Here is a 16,193-nt window from a genome sequence, read left to right on the forward strand (position 1 = left end):
TCATTTTTCTCATTTTCAGAAAATTCCTTGTGATATTTGACAATAATTTTAGAGTCGGCTGAAATGATCTCATCTTACTTTAGCATGATCTGTTCCTTTCAGTTACATTGTCTGAATCCTTTCTATCCATTCCTGTTAATGACTGTATATTGCACCATATACAATTTTCCTCCCCAAATCTAGCCTAGCCTAGACATCACTAAGAGTTTAACATCTATATATCACAGCTCTGATCAGCCACTCCCTAGATTATGATGAATGAAAAAGGAAAACTTACTGACTCCCCAACAGCTACCGATTAAAGTCCACTATAGCACAGGGTTAATACAGGATCTTGAGCCAGATTGAGTCCAATTTCTGGCTCAACCATTTTCTAGCTTTGTGACCTAGGACAAATTATTTGACATTCAGAGCTTCCTCAACTCTAAAACAGAAAACAGCACCACCTACATTTTAGGGAGGTAACTGTGATATGAGTTCATTTGAAGAGTGACTTGCAAATAGGAAATGTTCAATGAATGTCGGCTATCATTGTCATTATCATCATCATTAGGCCACTCCAATCTCTTAAAATTGACCTACACTTGGCTTTCCAACCTTACATCCAACTACACTCTTATCAGCTATTCCCCATAGAGTCTCTACATTTTTCTTCCTGCACTATGCCCTGTGCCTAGAATGCCCTCTCTCCTTTCTGCATTCTTTACACCCTGCTGAATTATATAACTTCATATTCTCTGTCCTGATCTCTTGGTTGAACATAGTATGTTCATTCTGAACTCCCACACTGTGTACCTTTTTGATGGGACTCAATTTTTTCTGCTTATCCTTAAGCAATTCACGTGCCCAATTCAAATGTAAAGGCTTTGACAATAGGGTTAAAATAACCTCTTTATTTTTGAGTAGTATTAGTAACTTTTTGTAAAAGAGTATTTCTGCATTAGAAAAAAATACTTGATACTTAAAGGATTCAAATCAGTGATAAAGAACTTTTACGATGGGGCACTGTTTGTTCCCAGACTTGCTACCAACTCCTGGGTTCAAGCCCAGTCTTCTGAGGAGCTGGGACTTTAACCACCACACTGGATTGGGAAAACTACTTTTAAAAGAGATTTCTAAGCTGGGCATGGTGGTACACACTTATAATCCCAGCACTCAGAAGGCTGAGGCAGGAGGATTTCAAGTTCCAGGCCAGCCTCGGCTACACAGGGAGAGCTTCCCTGGGGAAAGATTCAATTAAGTCAGCAGTCTACGTTAAAAAAAAAAAAAAAAGAAAAAATATATATGTACAAATACCACCAAATGACACAAAAATGATGCAAAGTACTAAGAACTCTTATACTCCAATCAGCAACTGGGATATGATTTAAGTTAAAAGAGGTAAACAGATCAGACATTTGGGAAAGTCCTTCAACTCATCACTCTACAGACTGTTTCTTCTCATCCTATTCTTGCTTTATAAAACAAAATTAAAAATTTTAGAAAATTGCAAGTAAGTTTAATTTCAAAAACCAAGGTCATCATTCATAAATACACTAATGCATAGTCCATGCAAATTTAGACTGAGCACAGGTACAGTATTTTTATAAAACAACTTTTCTTTAAAAGGTTGTTAGGCAAATCAGTGACTTCTCTCACTCAGAATATTTAAGTTATTTGAAATAAGAAAACTAACCCATTGTTAGATGTTAAAGCAAAAATGATGACGACACGGTTAAAAGAATCTGATGACTGATATCTCATTCTGATATTCTTGGGAGTCTACAACACTCCAGTGATAGCCTAGTCTTACTTATCATAGAAAAAAGTCTAAAGGCCTACATCTATTCTCACCAAAATCAAAATTTAAACTAATAAATCACCACATTTATGTTTAGATAAAAACAAAAGTTATAACTTGAAGGTGTTGTAATGTTGAAACCTAAAGGATGAAGTTTTTTTTAAAAGTATCCTATCAAATATGAGGAGTAAGCTAGAACTACAATTATAGCAACATTTTCTGTCATTTCACTGTAGTAATATGTTTAGCTTCATTATCTTGTCAGAACACAAGAATGCACACAAAGAACGTCTTAACTTTTGACCAAAATGAAGAAGGTTGCAGGAACTTACAGGATTTGAAGTTTCCTAATGTACCACAGTAAAATCGACTGATTAGCTAAAAAGGGAGTATCAAAATGGCAGAGAAATAAATCAATCACAGAAAAAAAGGCAGTAAGTTACTGAAATTTAAAATCAGGTATTTTGAGAAAGAATTTTAGATTTTCTCTTTGGAACTGTAGCTTAAGAAGGCCTATGAAAGAACCCTCTTTAAGTGACATTAAATACATCTGAGATATAGGTATTTGCAAGTTATCTAAAACATCAACTTACTGTACCTACCTATCTCTGATGCTTTTTGAAGGGCGTCTTCAACTTGAGAAAGCTTTGTTTTATATCTTGCAAGGATTTTTCTTCTTTCTCAGCATCATATTCAGTATCTAAAAATATGTAATTAATCTGCACAAAAAGAAATGGAATGGAATTACAAATAAATGGAAAAGTACAGCCTCCTTACAATTATGTATGTGTAATAGAAGTTATTTTCTGTAAGTCCAAGAACACATCTGCATTATTTAGATTGGTTTTATAAAAAGTTTAAAAGTAAATGATTTGTATTTATTTATGAAGCTTATATCTAAAAGGAAGAAGTGAAGGGAAGGAAATTACAAGGAGAAAGGAAGACAGGAAAAAGAGAAAGGAGGGAGAAGGTAAAAGAGAGAAACAGAGAAAAGACAAAAATATATCAGAATATTGATGGCTATTATGTCTCAGTGGTAAAAGTTTTAGTAAGTATAAACATGATGTAATATCCAATACCACTTGATATCAAGCTACATTAAAACACCACTTAGAAAGTAGTTCAGGAACATGTATCAACTATATATCTATATCTATATCTATATATAGATATCTACATATCTATCCATCTATCTATATGCATGTATTTATCTGTTTTAGTTAATAATCTTATGTCTCAAAATGTACTCTAAGGAAATAGTGCAAATGACTGAAAAGAATATACAAGGAGGAGGTATTTAATAAGTTCACTAACTGTAAGAAACAGTAGGTAGCCCATAGTGGAGTATCAGCCTTTCAAAATTGCTACTTCACCAAGAGAACTGTGTAAAATGTAAGTATATTCATTAAGTGAAAAAGCCAGGTCAGTGTTGCATATATAATAAGATAACTGCTATTTAAGGAATAAAATTTGAGCCAGGTGCCAGTGGCTCATGCCTGTAATCCTAGATACTCAGGAGGATCATGGTTTGAAGCCAGCCCTGAGCAAACAGTTTGCAAAACCCTATTTTGAAGAAACCCATCACAAAAAGGATCTGGTGGAGTGGCTTCAAGGTATAGGCCCAGAGTTCAAATCCCAGTCTAAAAAAAAAAAGGAATAATTTTGTATATGGTAAAGAATACTACCATCAGCACATTTAAAAAAATTTATTTCATTTCATTCCTTAATAGTAAATCTGGTAATGCATCTAAGAAGAAAGCTGCACAATGCTAGGAATCTCTCTGTATATCTGTTCTTATCTCAACTAGCAAAAATGCTATGTCTTTCTTATTATTGCTTATTTCTACTCTTCAATGGAACTGGAGAAAAGCACAGAACAGGTTCTGCCTGGAAGGGAGGGGGAGGGGCGGAGAAGGTGGGGATGGGGGCAGGAGGGAGAAATGACCCAAACAATGTATGCACATGTGAATAAATGAATAACTAAAAAAATAAATAAATAAAAAGAAAGGTTCAGATGTAAAATAATTACTCATAGAGAGCAGAATAAACTTAAAATAGGTTGAATTTATTCTTTCCAAAATTAAGATAAAAAATTTTATATACAGCTACAGTAACATAAATAATGTGTAAATTTATATATGTTATATATATATATATATATATGATTTGTTTACTTATATTATCATCCATCTTACAAATATATTAGAATACTTAACCCAGGTAACAATTTAATCTAACTGTAGTAAGAATGATTAATAAAGCAGCAACATACTTACTCCAGGAACAATAAACAGGTATAATCTCTCTAGGGTAGCAACAAATATTTCTCCATAAAGGTTTTTCAAAGTAATCTTCACAGTTAATTTATCTAAAGAAACATAATTTCAATCTTATATCCTTATTTGACAGCTCAAGAGGATATGAATTTCTCACTTTCAAGTAAAAGTATAACAAGACTCCATGATTACTTTATGTATATTACTCAGAAAAAATGAACAAATCCTAACATTAAAGTTTACAAAGATCTTTTGATATTGCAATTAAAAATAAATATTCACATTATACTTAATACTTTTCAAAAGTTTTGATAGCTATTCTCTCATTTAATATTTAAAAACTGTAAAATAAATGAAGAAGCTATTATTTCAATTTGGGAGAAAAAGGAAAACTCAGTCCCAGAGAGGTTAAATGAACTGCTTTGAGTCCAGCCAGGTCATCAGTGAGAATGCTGGACCAGAACTCGGTGCATGACAACCTCTCACTACTGCACATGCACTTCCACCACACCAACAATTAAAGCCCAAGACATCAACTGTAAAATATCTTGAAGAAGAGTCCTAAGTAACAGAACTTGGAAAGAACCCCTATCAAAGTAAAACTTCAACAATCTGGCCAAATGGGGAAAGAAGACTAGTGCGAATTCACAGAGAATATAAATCAGAAATATTTTGCCACAATTAATTTTAACCAAAATTCCACTTAGGCTATCACAGGGTTCAATTTGTCTTCTAAGAATGTTATATATGTGTGTGTGCATCCTGTCCCCACAATTCTATTTATAATTAATTTTTATAAAATATTATCATAAATTGAGAAAAATAAGCTTTATTCCAGTCTCTGGCAAGGTTTCTAAACTTTTAGATAAATTTTAAAGTTGTGGCATGCCATATAAAGAGAGGGAAAGAACAATTAACTAATTTGAATGCTGCTGTGTGCCAGGCTCTCCTCATCTCATTCTAGCCACAAAGACACAGATGCATACTGTTGGATAGTTCACCTTACTCTATGAGGATTAAACTGATGCTTGAGTACATTAACTGTAAATTTCTCAGTTTTTTTCAGAGTTTTCTTCATTTTTCAGAAACCTGAAACTTGAACGAAAAAACATTAGTTCATTAAATAAACTAAAGATAAGTACAATAGGATAAATATAAACCTGACTAGGGGAGGGGGTGTTGATTTGTTTTTAGTTCAGCAGTAAGGGTGCAAATGACTTACTGAAGAGAGAGCAAAAAGTTCTGTCTTACCTATTAATATTACCACAATACTCGGAGGGTAGACAGTCCATACATTATTTCCAAATATAGAAGTATTTATTAGATAGCTTGTTTATGTCAAGACCTTATTTACCTGAAAAACATGTAAAGATAATTTTGAAAAGAAATTCCTGTAAGAAAAATGCACAGTACAAAGCTATACATTCAAATTAGGTGATAGAAAATTTCATTTTCCAAAAGATAGTATTTTGATCATTAGGAAAAATATTCTGAATCTTTAGTCTCAGATTTTCCTGTGGCAAATAGTTAAAACAAGTAATCCTTCTCTTAGTGACTCAAATCACTTTATCTGACACCTGGTTCCTAATGGCCTAGTAACCAAAGGTTTCTTAAGAGCTTACTAAATAAACTGAAAGTTTAGCATAGCTTAAAAAAAACTTACCAGAGCATTTTCTTTCATCTGCAGATTATCAAAAGTCACACCATCTATAAAAAAAAAAAGAGGAAAAGTACAGAATACACCAAATATCTGTCATATGCAGTACCAAAGACTAAGACTACAATTCTAAGAGCTAAGAACACATGGTGAAGGAAGGGCTTGAAGACTAAATGTTCAGAGAGAAAGCCAAAATCACAATACACCTATATTGAAGATAAAAAAATGCAGAAAGGCACAGGGGAAACATTTATAGAACAACACCCAGAGTAGTGCAATTTTAAAGGTGTGTGTGTGTTTATGTGTGTGTGTCCATACCATCAACAAAAACAAAACTATGCAGTTTTAAAATTTTCTAAAATAAGTTGTTAAAAGCTGCAATAAAGGAAAGGAAGCAGGCAAGAAGCCTCACAAAGGGGCAGAAAACATTACAACATTATGCTAAGAGACAAAGGAAAGAATTCAGTCAGGCAGCTTCTACAATACACTGAGCAGAAATTAAAACCTAAAATAAGGCAGTTGTTCAGGGTCAAAGGTGTAGAGTTATAGTAAAGGAAGATCTGGGAGGCAGAATTGACAGATGTTGTCACTGCCCAGATGTTACAATACCAAAGACCACTTGGGGAAAAACACCTTAAGTATTACATGGTTTAAAATTACACAGAACAGACAAATATTTCTGGTTTTATTCTATTACACAGAATTGTACAAAATTACAATTGGGACCTCTGTTCAAGCCCAGGGAAGGGATCTGCACGGCTGTTAGTGCCTGCTTTAAGCCATTCAACTAGTTAGCAAGGCAGGCCTAAGGTCCATATGGAGACTTGCAAACCTGATTCTTCCCTCCCAGAGACTCAACTGGTGGGTCAAGTTCACCAGGAGTGCTCAGAAGTCACCTGCATAATAACTCGTAAGGAACTAACACAAATGTGTGCAGGATCAAATCATGAATGTCCTTACACAAAGAGGGCTGTTTCTACTGCACTGATCTTTGGTTCTCTGAAGAAGTAATTGGTGATATTTAAGATACTGAATATTACCAATATGGCTAAGTTAAAGAAGTATATTTTAAAAACCTACAGGGAGATTATAAGTAATTGTCACTGGGTGGCAGGACAGTAAGAATGCCTTTATTATTAATGGTTTTCAGTATTTCTAGTTTTTACATTATATACTACTTTTCTGGCAACACTGGAGTTTGAACTCAGGGCCTCATGTTTAAAAGGCAGGCACTCTATCACTTGAGCCATGCCTTCAAGCCTTTTCTGTTTTAGTTAGTTTTCAGATAGAGTCTCCCATTTTTGTCCAGGGTGCATGTTCATGGTAGACATGCCTGTAATGGTGACTGTTCACTGAGATGAGGTTTCAACAGCTTTTTGCCTGGGCCAGCCTCAAACCACAGTGCTCCTGATCTCTATCTCCTGGGTAGCTGGGAATTACAGGCATGATCCACCATGCCCAGTCTTAGATATGACTTTTATGTGGAATTATGATACAAATAATAGTAAGGGAAATGGGAAAATAAAATGAAGGTAAGTTCTAAGGTCAATACGACACCTCAATATTTTTATGTAAATTCTTTCTATACCTAATATCTATCTTACCAACAGATACACAAAAATAACAATCTATTTCTGCTATCCAGAGTCTAACAAATGCATACTTTGCCTCTAAATACAGTGCATGTGACCTAATAGTAACTTAGCAATCTCATTCTATAATTATTTGCACTGAAGGAGGAGCCACAAGTCCTAATATAAAGAGAAAGGAGGAAGAGCAACAGGTTTCATATTAACACCAACCTCAGGGAAAGAGATAAAAGTGAATTCATTCCTTCAACTGGTAGATGTAAGTATTCCCAGACCACCACCCATATTCTCAGACACTGATGCAGCAGTTTTATTACATATCCCATGAATGCCAAAAATTCCTTTTTTGGGGTGGGGAGGGGGAGAGCAGTGTCTGGCTGTGTAGCCCAGCCTGCCTCAAACTCACCATTCTCCTGCCTCAGCTTCCTCAGTGCTAGGATTGATCTTAAGTTTACATTTAACCAAGTACTTTAGAGGTTTTCCTTCAAGGAAAAAATACTAATTGTATACACATACAACTAACTTTACTGTTGTAGCTAAATCACCAGGTTAGAAACACACAGCAGCCACAGGAAGTTTCTAAAAAAACAGAAGGGCAAATATTTGTGTCTAATCTTAAAAAAAAGCAATCTACATGTTTAGTGCAATTCCCATCAAAATCCCAATGACATTCGTCAAAGAGATTGAAAAATCTACCGTTAAATTTATTTGGAAACAAAAGAGACCATGAATAGCCAAGGCAATAGTCAGTAAAAAGAACAACACTGGAGGTATCACAATACCCGACTTCAAACTATATTTGAAGCAATAAAAACAGCATGGTACTGGCACAAAAACAGACATGAAGACCAGTGGAACAGAATAGAGGACCCAGATATGAAGCCACACAACTATAACCAACTTATCTTTGACAAAGGTGCTAAAAATATACGATGGAGAAAAGACATCCTCTTCAACAAAAACTGCTGGGAAAACTGGTTAGCAGTCTGCAAAAAGGAACCCTAATCCACTGCTGGTGGGAATGCAAGCTTGTACAACCACTCGGGAAAAAATTTGGAAGCTTCTTAAAAAAAAAAAAAATCTAAACATAGGTCTGCCACATGATCCAGCAATCCCACTCCTGGGGATATACCTAAAGGAATACAGTATAGGTTACTACAGAGGCACCTGAACACCCATGTTTATTGTAGCGCCATTCACAATAGCCAAGTTATGGAAACAACCAAGATGCCCCATATTGATGAATGGATCAAGAAAATGTGGTACTTGTACACAATGGAATTTTACTCAGCCATGAAGAATGAAATCTTATCATTTGCAGGTAAATGGATGGAACTAGAGAACATCATTCTGAGCGAGGTCAGCCAAGCTCAGATGACCAAAAATCACGTTCTCCCTCATATGTGGACTTTAGATCTAGGGCAAATGCAGCAATGTGGTTGGACCGGGACCACACGACAAGGGGAGAGCACATTTGGGTGATACAGAACTAGGTAGAAAACCCAAAACATGAAAGCGTTTGATGTCCCCACTCCAGAGGAGCTAATACAGAAACACTAAAGCAACAGAGGTTATCATGAGCAGGGGTTCAGGAACCAGTGTAAAGATCAGTTAGAGATGAATCAACATGGGTCATAACACATGTACACGAAAGCAATGCTAGGAATATTTCTGTATAGCTATCCTCAACTCAACTAGCAAAAACACTATGTCTTCCTTATTAGGCTTGTGTCTTTTCTTCAACAAAACTAGTGATAAAGGCAGAACAGGATCTGCCTGGAACTGAGGGGGGTGGGGGAAGGGCGGCAGGGAGGAGAAATGACCCAAACAACGTATGCACACGTGAATAAAATAATAAAAGATTTTAAAAGAAAAAAACAAATTACAGAAAAGCAAGTTAATTGCATTTATGAACAAAAATCAAATGCAACTGACATGTAACAACCCTGCCTAAGTCCAAGAATGCCTTTAAAACTTAATGACCTACAAAATATACAGGAGAAATAGTGATGTTTAAACACCTCCCACCATAACTCTCCAAATTTCCAGTTCATGTTATATTTTTCTTAAGTTCTTAACACTTCAGTTTATTTAAATCCCCAACCTATGAGCTCCTTACCTCTTTTCCTCATAATAGAAACTCAATAAATATTGACTTAATTTAGAATGCATTTAACACTGGGCGGGTGGAAACAGCTACAATAAGAATTGAAACTTGGAGGTGGAGGCAGGAGGATCAAAAGTTTGAGGCTGGCCCTAGCAAAGAGAGGGAGACCGACCGCCTTCCTTCCCTGCCTGTCCCTCCCCAGGCCCTTCATGGAGGAAGCCAGTCCTGCCTGCTGGGAGGTGCTGGGGAAGATGAGGGCGAAACGCCATTTCCTTTCTTTTCCTGGAGCCACTTTACTGAGCGCGGGCCCGGGCAGGGACCCCGCGGTCGGTCGCGCGGCGGGGGCGGCGGCCATAGGGACGCGGGGACCGGACAGGGCGGCGGGGCGCGTCCCGCCTCCTCCGAGCCCGCGGCGGCCACCAGACTTGGCACCCGCACCTGCCGCCCCGCACGGCCCGCAAACGGCCGGGGGGGCGGGGTGTCCGCGAACTCCCGCCCTCGCGCTTAACGCTGCATGGTCCCCCAGGGAGCGGTCCAGCAGGTCCGCGACCGCCGACTCCAGCACCACGATGGGGCCCAGGCAGCAGAGGAGAGAGGGAGGAGCCGGAACCGCACGGCGCAGCGGCGGGCAGCTACCCACGGCGCGAACGACCGACTTTGCGGGGCTCCCTGGTGCGCCCCGCCCGCCCCACGTTGAGCCGTGCTTTCCCGCGGGTGGGGGACGACGTCAGTGCGCAGGTGCGCGGGGCCGCCGCTTCCCCGCCCTCCACAGCACCCACGGCAATGGACGCCGCGTCCTTCCCAACGGCCCGCATGTCTCTCGGGGAGAAAAGGGCCAAGTGGGCTGGACGCCAACGCCACCCTGCCCGGGTCCCACTTATGCCTGTTGCGAAACCTAAGGCTCCTGAGGCTGCTGGAAAAGACACTTTGATCACTGAAAAGCGGGAAGGGGGGACAGCACGCATCAAGATGGCAGGTAGAAAACGACCTGATATGCGTTGCCCTGGAAACGCATTGTTTCTCCCTCCTCTGATGTTCAAGCTGATTAATTCACAAGCCATTTCTTTTCATTTTCTACCCGTTAGGGAAATAAAGGCCACCCGTAATGCTTTTATTTTTATTCTTGAACTATGCGTTACCTGTTATTTACATATGACTGTGCTGTCCCTGAACTGTCTGCGAAGGCTGGTAAAATTTAGCCTCCCGCTGACAAACCGATTCTCTCTTTACAGAACTGTAGGCTTTTTTTTCCTCTAAAATATATTTTCCTAAATACTTTCAAAGGGCTGTTGACATACAATGAACTTCTAGGACATGCTACGATGACTTACAGTCGCAAGCATTCATTAAATGTTTCACGGCAAGGTAGACAAAAGGTAGGAAAGAGTAGGTTTGTATTGTTCCTAAACTAACTAGGGTTGTGCAGGAGTCAAAAGAAAAACTCATTTCTTAAAGTCCACTGGATATGAAAGAAAGGAAAGTCTAAACAATTACAATCAGTGTTACATAAAATCTAAGATACAAAGATAGGACCGGATTACTAGCCACTACTAATGACATCCACCTCAAGGTGTAAAATTCATCTCGAAATTGCTTAGTATAAATTATGCTATCACATAGTAATAAAAGCTTTTAAATTTTGCTGTATTCCATTTTCAGCTTGTTTTGAGGAAATGACTGTTATGTCCTTTCAGTAAAGCCACAAAACTTCCATTTAAAACAAGCATAACTAATGTCAAGAAATACCAATAGCACCCTAAAGTACAGCCTCATATGAGAAAGAAATTGAATGCAGAGGCTAACTAAAGTTGAACATTCTAGGAATTATCATTCTTGCTGGTGCCCTTGGCTCAAGCCGCTAATCTTAGCTTCACAGGAAGCTCACATATCAAAGCCAGCCCTTAGCAAATAAGTCTTGAGACTCTATGTAGGAAAAAAATCCATCACAAAAAAAGGGCTGGGAGAGTGGTTCTTGCCTAGAGCACCTGCCTAGGAAGTAAAAGTCCCTGAGTTCAAACCCCAATATTGCCAGGAAAGAAAAAAGGGAAAGTTAGGAGATACTTTTTAAAAAGTAACAATTCTTAAATGTTTTTAAAATTCTCTTAATTTTTTGGCAGTACTGGGATTGCATGCAGGGCGTCATGCTTGATGGGAAGTGCTCGAATATTTGAATCATGCCCCAGTCCTTTTTGCTTTTGGTTTGTTTCAGATAGGGTCTTTAGCTTTTACCTGGACCAGCACTGGACTGTGATCCTACTACTGCCTTCCTAGTAGCTGGGATTACTAGAGTGAACCACCATGCCCAGAAATCCCACCCCACACACACCATTACCCACTGGAGAAAGCCAAGTAGAAGACATGACACTGTGAACAGTATGAAAACTTAGGAAGGTTAACAAGAGACAGAAGTGGATGTAGCACAGTATTAGTGGCAGAGGGAAGCTTAAACAGCAACTGGTTAATCCAACACCTACATTTGACAGATGGAAGAACAATGTATCAGGAAGAACTAAGAGACTGGCCTAGTGCCCCACAGGTTAGTTCCTGTGCTTTTTGTAGAAATTAGAAAATGGAGTCCAGAATTCAAGCTTACTACAAAACAAAACAAAATAAATCAAATAACAACAAAAAAGAAAACAACAAAGAAAAATAAGCAAAAATAAAGCCAAACACAAAAAGCACAAACAACCTAGCTATGTGTGTCTAGCAGGTCACATGTGACCAAAAATCCAACCCAGGCCACCTCCTTATAAAACTCCCTCACAGTGGCTTCTTCTGAGATCAAAGCAAGAAATGGACCATCAGGGCTGGGTCCAACGCACAATGGGTATCTCACTTTTGGGCCCTTAGAACCTACCTTTTTCACTTTGATTTTGAAAAATTCCAGTGTCTCTGATGTTTTCCTGGATGGGGTAGACACTTTTGCTGGGGCTTCCCAGGCACTGGTTAGGGTCAACTTCTGAGGGAGCTGGGCACCGGTGTGGTGAACTTCTGCCCAGCCCCTCCACCTATCACTGTTTCAGTCCACACCTTGGGGACCCTTCCCCATGGTTATGTGAAGGTCCCGTGATGTTCAGTTCCACTTGCTCTCTATCATCTTGTTGTACCCAACTCACTTTGTTATTAACCAGTTCTTGGTGGCTTGCATTGGAGCTGGGCAGACAGCAGCAAATTCTGAGAATGTTGGTCACCTGGCTCCAGCCCTGGCTTCTGTTGGGTGTAGCACCTTCCATCACATCTTGGCTTTGCCCAGTGGGGAGGACGTTTTCTACAGGAGACTTGAGCTCAGCTGATTTGCTTCTCTCAGGGTCTACAGGAGCAGGTGGGGGGACTCTGAGGGTACTGGGGACCTTCCTCCTTGGGTTGAAGAGGGGATTGGTGGTAATGAAGGGTTCTTGGCCCTGCTTCACTGAGTTGTAGTCATCCCCGGACAGATGATTACCTTCAATCACATCCTGGCTTTGTCCAGTGGGAGGGGTATTTTCCACTGAGGACTTGAGCTCAGCTGACTTGCATCCCTCAGGGTCCACAGGAGCAGGCAGAGGGACACTGGTGGAGGTGGGGACCTTCCTCAGTGGGTTGAAGAGAGGATTGGTGATAATGAAGGTTCTTGTAGGGCCCTGCTTCACTGAGTTGTTGTCATCACAGGACAGATGATTACCTGTGATCACATACTGGCTTTGTCCAGAGGGAAGGGTGTTTTCCATCCTGGACTTGAGCTCAGCTGACTTGCCTCCCTCAGTCTTGTGGGAGAAGACAAGTTTGTTCAAAAGCTTGAGTTGTCCATGCTATTTCTTGTTCCCATAGATTCTCCTACAGAAAAATGGATTATAAAAACCACACTTTGGTGACTGACTCTGACTCCTATGTGTATATACTTAGAAGTATAACGTCTGGAATATATGATTCTTCTATTTTTAGTTTTTTTGAGGAATCAACATCCATAGTGATTTCCATAAAAGGCTGTGCTAATTTATATTATCAAGAACAGTGAATGAGACTTTTCTTTGTTCTGCATTTGCTATTTTGTGTGCTGTTGATAGTCATTCTGTTGAAGTAAGTAAAATCTCAATGGAGTTTTCTTTTTTAAGGTACAGTAATTATACAGAGGGGTTTTGTTGTGATATTTCTGTAATGCATATAATTTACTCTGTTTTCATTTCTCTGGTTGCTAAAGATGTCGAACATTTGATCACATATTTGTTAGAATTTGTACTTCTTCTTTTGAAAAATGTCCAGTTCTTTTGATATTTTATTGATAGGTTTGTTTGTTCTTTTGGTGTTTCATCTTTTGAGTTCTTTATATTTTGTGGATATTAATCCCCTGTGGGATAAAGAGCAACTTATGTCATTTGCTGTGCAGAAGCTTTTTAATATGATGCAATCTATCGGTCAATTCTCACTCTTACTCTTTGTGTGTGTGTGTGTGGGGGGGGCACTGGGGCTTGAACTCAGGGCCTCACTTTTGCCAGGCAGGCGGTCTACCACTTGAGCTACTCCACCAGTCCCTGAATTCTTACTCTTGTGTCCTGGGATATTTATGTCCTGTCTAGAAGTCTAGAAAGTTATTCCTTATGCATGTATCTTGAACTGTTTACATATGTTTTACTCCAGTATTTTCAAAGATTAAGGTCTTTTATTCAGGTCTTTAATCCATTTTGAGCTGATCTTTGTGCAGGGTGAGAGATAGGATCTACTTTCAGTCTTCTACACTTGAAATTATTTTTTTCTTCAGTGTATTTTTGGAAATTTTGAAAATCACATGGCTGTAGTGAGCTTATTTCCGAGTCCTCAATCTATTCCAATAGCATGTTTCTAGTTTTGTGGTAGCACCATGCTGTTTTAGTTATTATAGCTCTGTAGTGTAATTTGATATTAGGTATTGCAGTAATTCAGCATTGCTCTTTTTGCTCAGTATTGCTTTGGTTATACATAGTCTTCTATATAAATTTTAGGATTGTTTAACTACTTTGGTAACTATGTCATTAAAATTTGGGGGAATTTCACTGAATTTGCAGATCACTTTCAGTAATATTGCCATTTCTCAATAGTCGTTCTGCTGATCCATAAACATGGTAGTTCTTTACATCTGTACTATTTTCTTTATTTCTTTACTGTTTTGTCATTTTCATTGTAGTGAACTTTTAGTTACTTGCATGGTGTTACTCCTCTGTGTGTCAGTCTTCATGAAGATACTGTGAATGTGACTGTTTTTCTGATTCCTCTCTCAGTGATTCATTATTGTGTACAAAAAGCTATTGGTTTTTGTATGTGATTTTATATCCTGATGCTATGCAATACTTTTATCAGATCTAAAGTCTTTTTGTGTAGTCATTAGGGTCTTCTAAGTATAGGACCATATCATCTGCAAACAAAGATAATTTGTCTTACTCTTTCCATGTTTTTGTCCCTTTTATTTCTTTCACTTTCTTATTTTCTGGCTAAAATTTCAAATGCTTAATTGAGCAAGTGGACATACTTGTGTTCCTGTTTTCAGAATTTTTCCATTCAGTATGATGTTGCCTGTGGGGTTTTCATACATAGCCTTTATTATGTTGAAGTGTAACCCTTCTATTCCTAATTTCTTCAGGGCTTTTTCCACAAATGAATGTTTTATATTGTCAAATGCTTTATGCATCCATTGAGGTGGTCAATGATTGTGTCCTTGACTCCATCCACAGGCTGCATTACATTTATTATTTTGTGTACATCAAACCACTCTTGTATCCCTTGAATGAAACCAAACTGACCATGATGTGTGATTTTTAAAAATCTGCTTGAGTATATTTTATGATAGATTTTTGCTTCTGTGTTCATCAAGGATAATCGTGTGTAGTTTTCCTTTAAGGGTGTGTTCTTATTTGGTATTGGTATCTGGCTTCATAGAATGAGTTTACAGTATTCTTTTCAGTTTCTATGTTATGAAATATTTTGAAGACCATTGTCATTATTTCTTCTTTTAAGGTCTGGTAAAATCAGCAGCAGATCCCTTCAGTTCTGGTCTTTTCCTTCTTGGTAGACATTTAATTTCAATATCAATCTCATTTGTTATTGATATGCTTAGGTTTTTAATATCAGTTTGATAAGTCACATCTCTCTAGAAATTTAGTCTTTTCTTTTAGATTTTTCAAATCACTAAAGCATAAATTTTCACAATAATCTCTAATCATCATACATTTCAGTGGTATCTGTTGTAGTGGCCCCTTTTATCTCTAGTTCTCTCTATTTGGGTCTTCTCATTTTTCAGTTAGTTTGACAAAAGATTTGCAAACAGCTTGTTTCTTTCAAAAAAGCAAACTTCTCCCATTGATCCTTTGATTTATTCTTATGTTTTCTATTTCACTTGATTTCAGCTCTGAACTTGAGTTTACAATTTCATTTGATTCCAGGATTTTTTTTTTTCTTCTTGATTTCTTTAGTGATACTCTGATCATTTTAAAGTTTATTGTTAAACCTCCATCTGTTTATGTAGTTTATGCAGTTTCTTTGGCAATAGATTTCTAGTTTTAGTTCGCTACATGAAAAGAAGTTGATATTTACTTCACTTCTTTTGCTAATACTTATTTTATAGCCAAATATGAGACATATTGTGGATAATGTCCCATGAGCTTCTGAAAACTGTATGCATTCTGTAATGTAACAGACATCTCTAAATGTCTGTTCTATCAAATTGATTTATAGTTTAGATTAACCCTGAAGTTTCTTTGTTGATTTTTTTTTATCTGAATGCTCTATTTATTGGTGAGAGTGTGGTTTTGAATTCACTCACAGTTTTTGTGTTTGA

General features: G+C 37.9%; 1 long non-coding RNA gene and 1 pseudogene across 14 annotated transcripts in view; both read right to left on the reverse strand.

The window, feature by feature from the left end:
- Window positions 1–9,836, reverse strand: part of LOC109702219 (uncharacterized) — a 58,911-nt gene extending 49,075 nt beyond the window's left edge. For 2 of the 14 annotated variants that reach the window (XR_012445560.1, XR_012445558.1), the window contains exons 1-5: window positions 5,720–9,829; window positions 5,308–5,410; window positions 5,058–5,151; window positions 4,057–4,148; window positions 2,383–2,499 (exon numbers count right to left, since the gene is read on the reverse strand). This is a non-coding gene — a long non-coding RNA (uncharacterized lncRNA). Of the gene's footprint in view, window positions 1–277; window positions 2,159–2,382; window positions 2,500–4,056; window positions 4,149–5,057; window positions 5,152–5,307; window positions 5,411–5,719 lie in introns of all 14 variants that reach the window. The other 12 variants (XR_012445557.1, XR_012445555.1, XR_012445564.1 and 9 more) reach the window with 12 other exon arrangements.
- Window positions 1–16,193, reverse strand: part of LOC109700083 (olfactory receptor 8G50-like) — a 290,591-nt pseudogene that overhangs the window by 57,347 nt on the left and 217,051 nt on the right.

This window comes from Castor canadensis, chromosome 2 (genome assembly GCF_047511655.1).
Source record: "Castor canadensis chromosome 2, mCasCan1.hap1v2, whole genome shotgun sequence".
Lineage (NCBI taxonomy): Eukaryota > Metazoa > Chordata > Mammalia > Rodentia > Castoridae > Castor > Castor canadensis.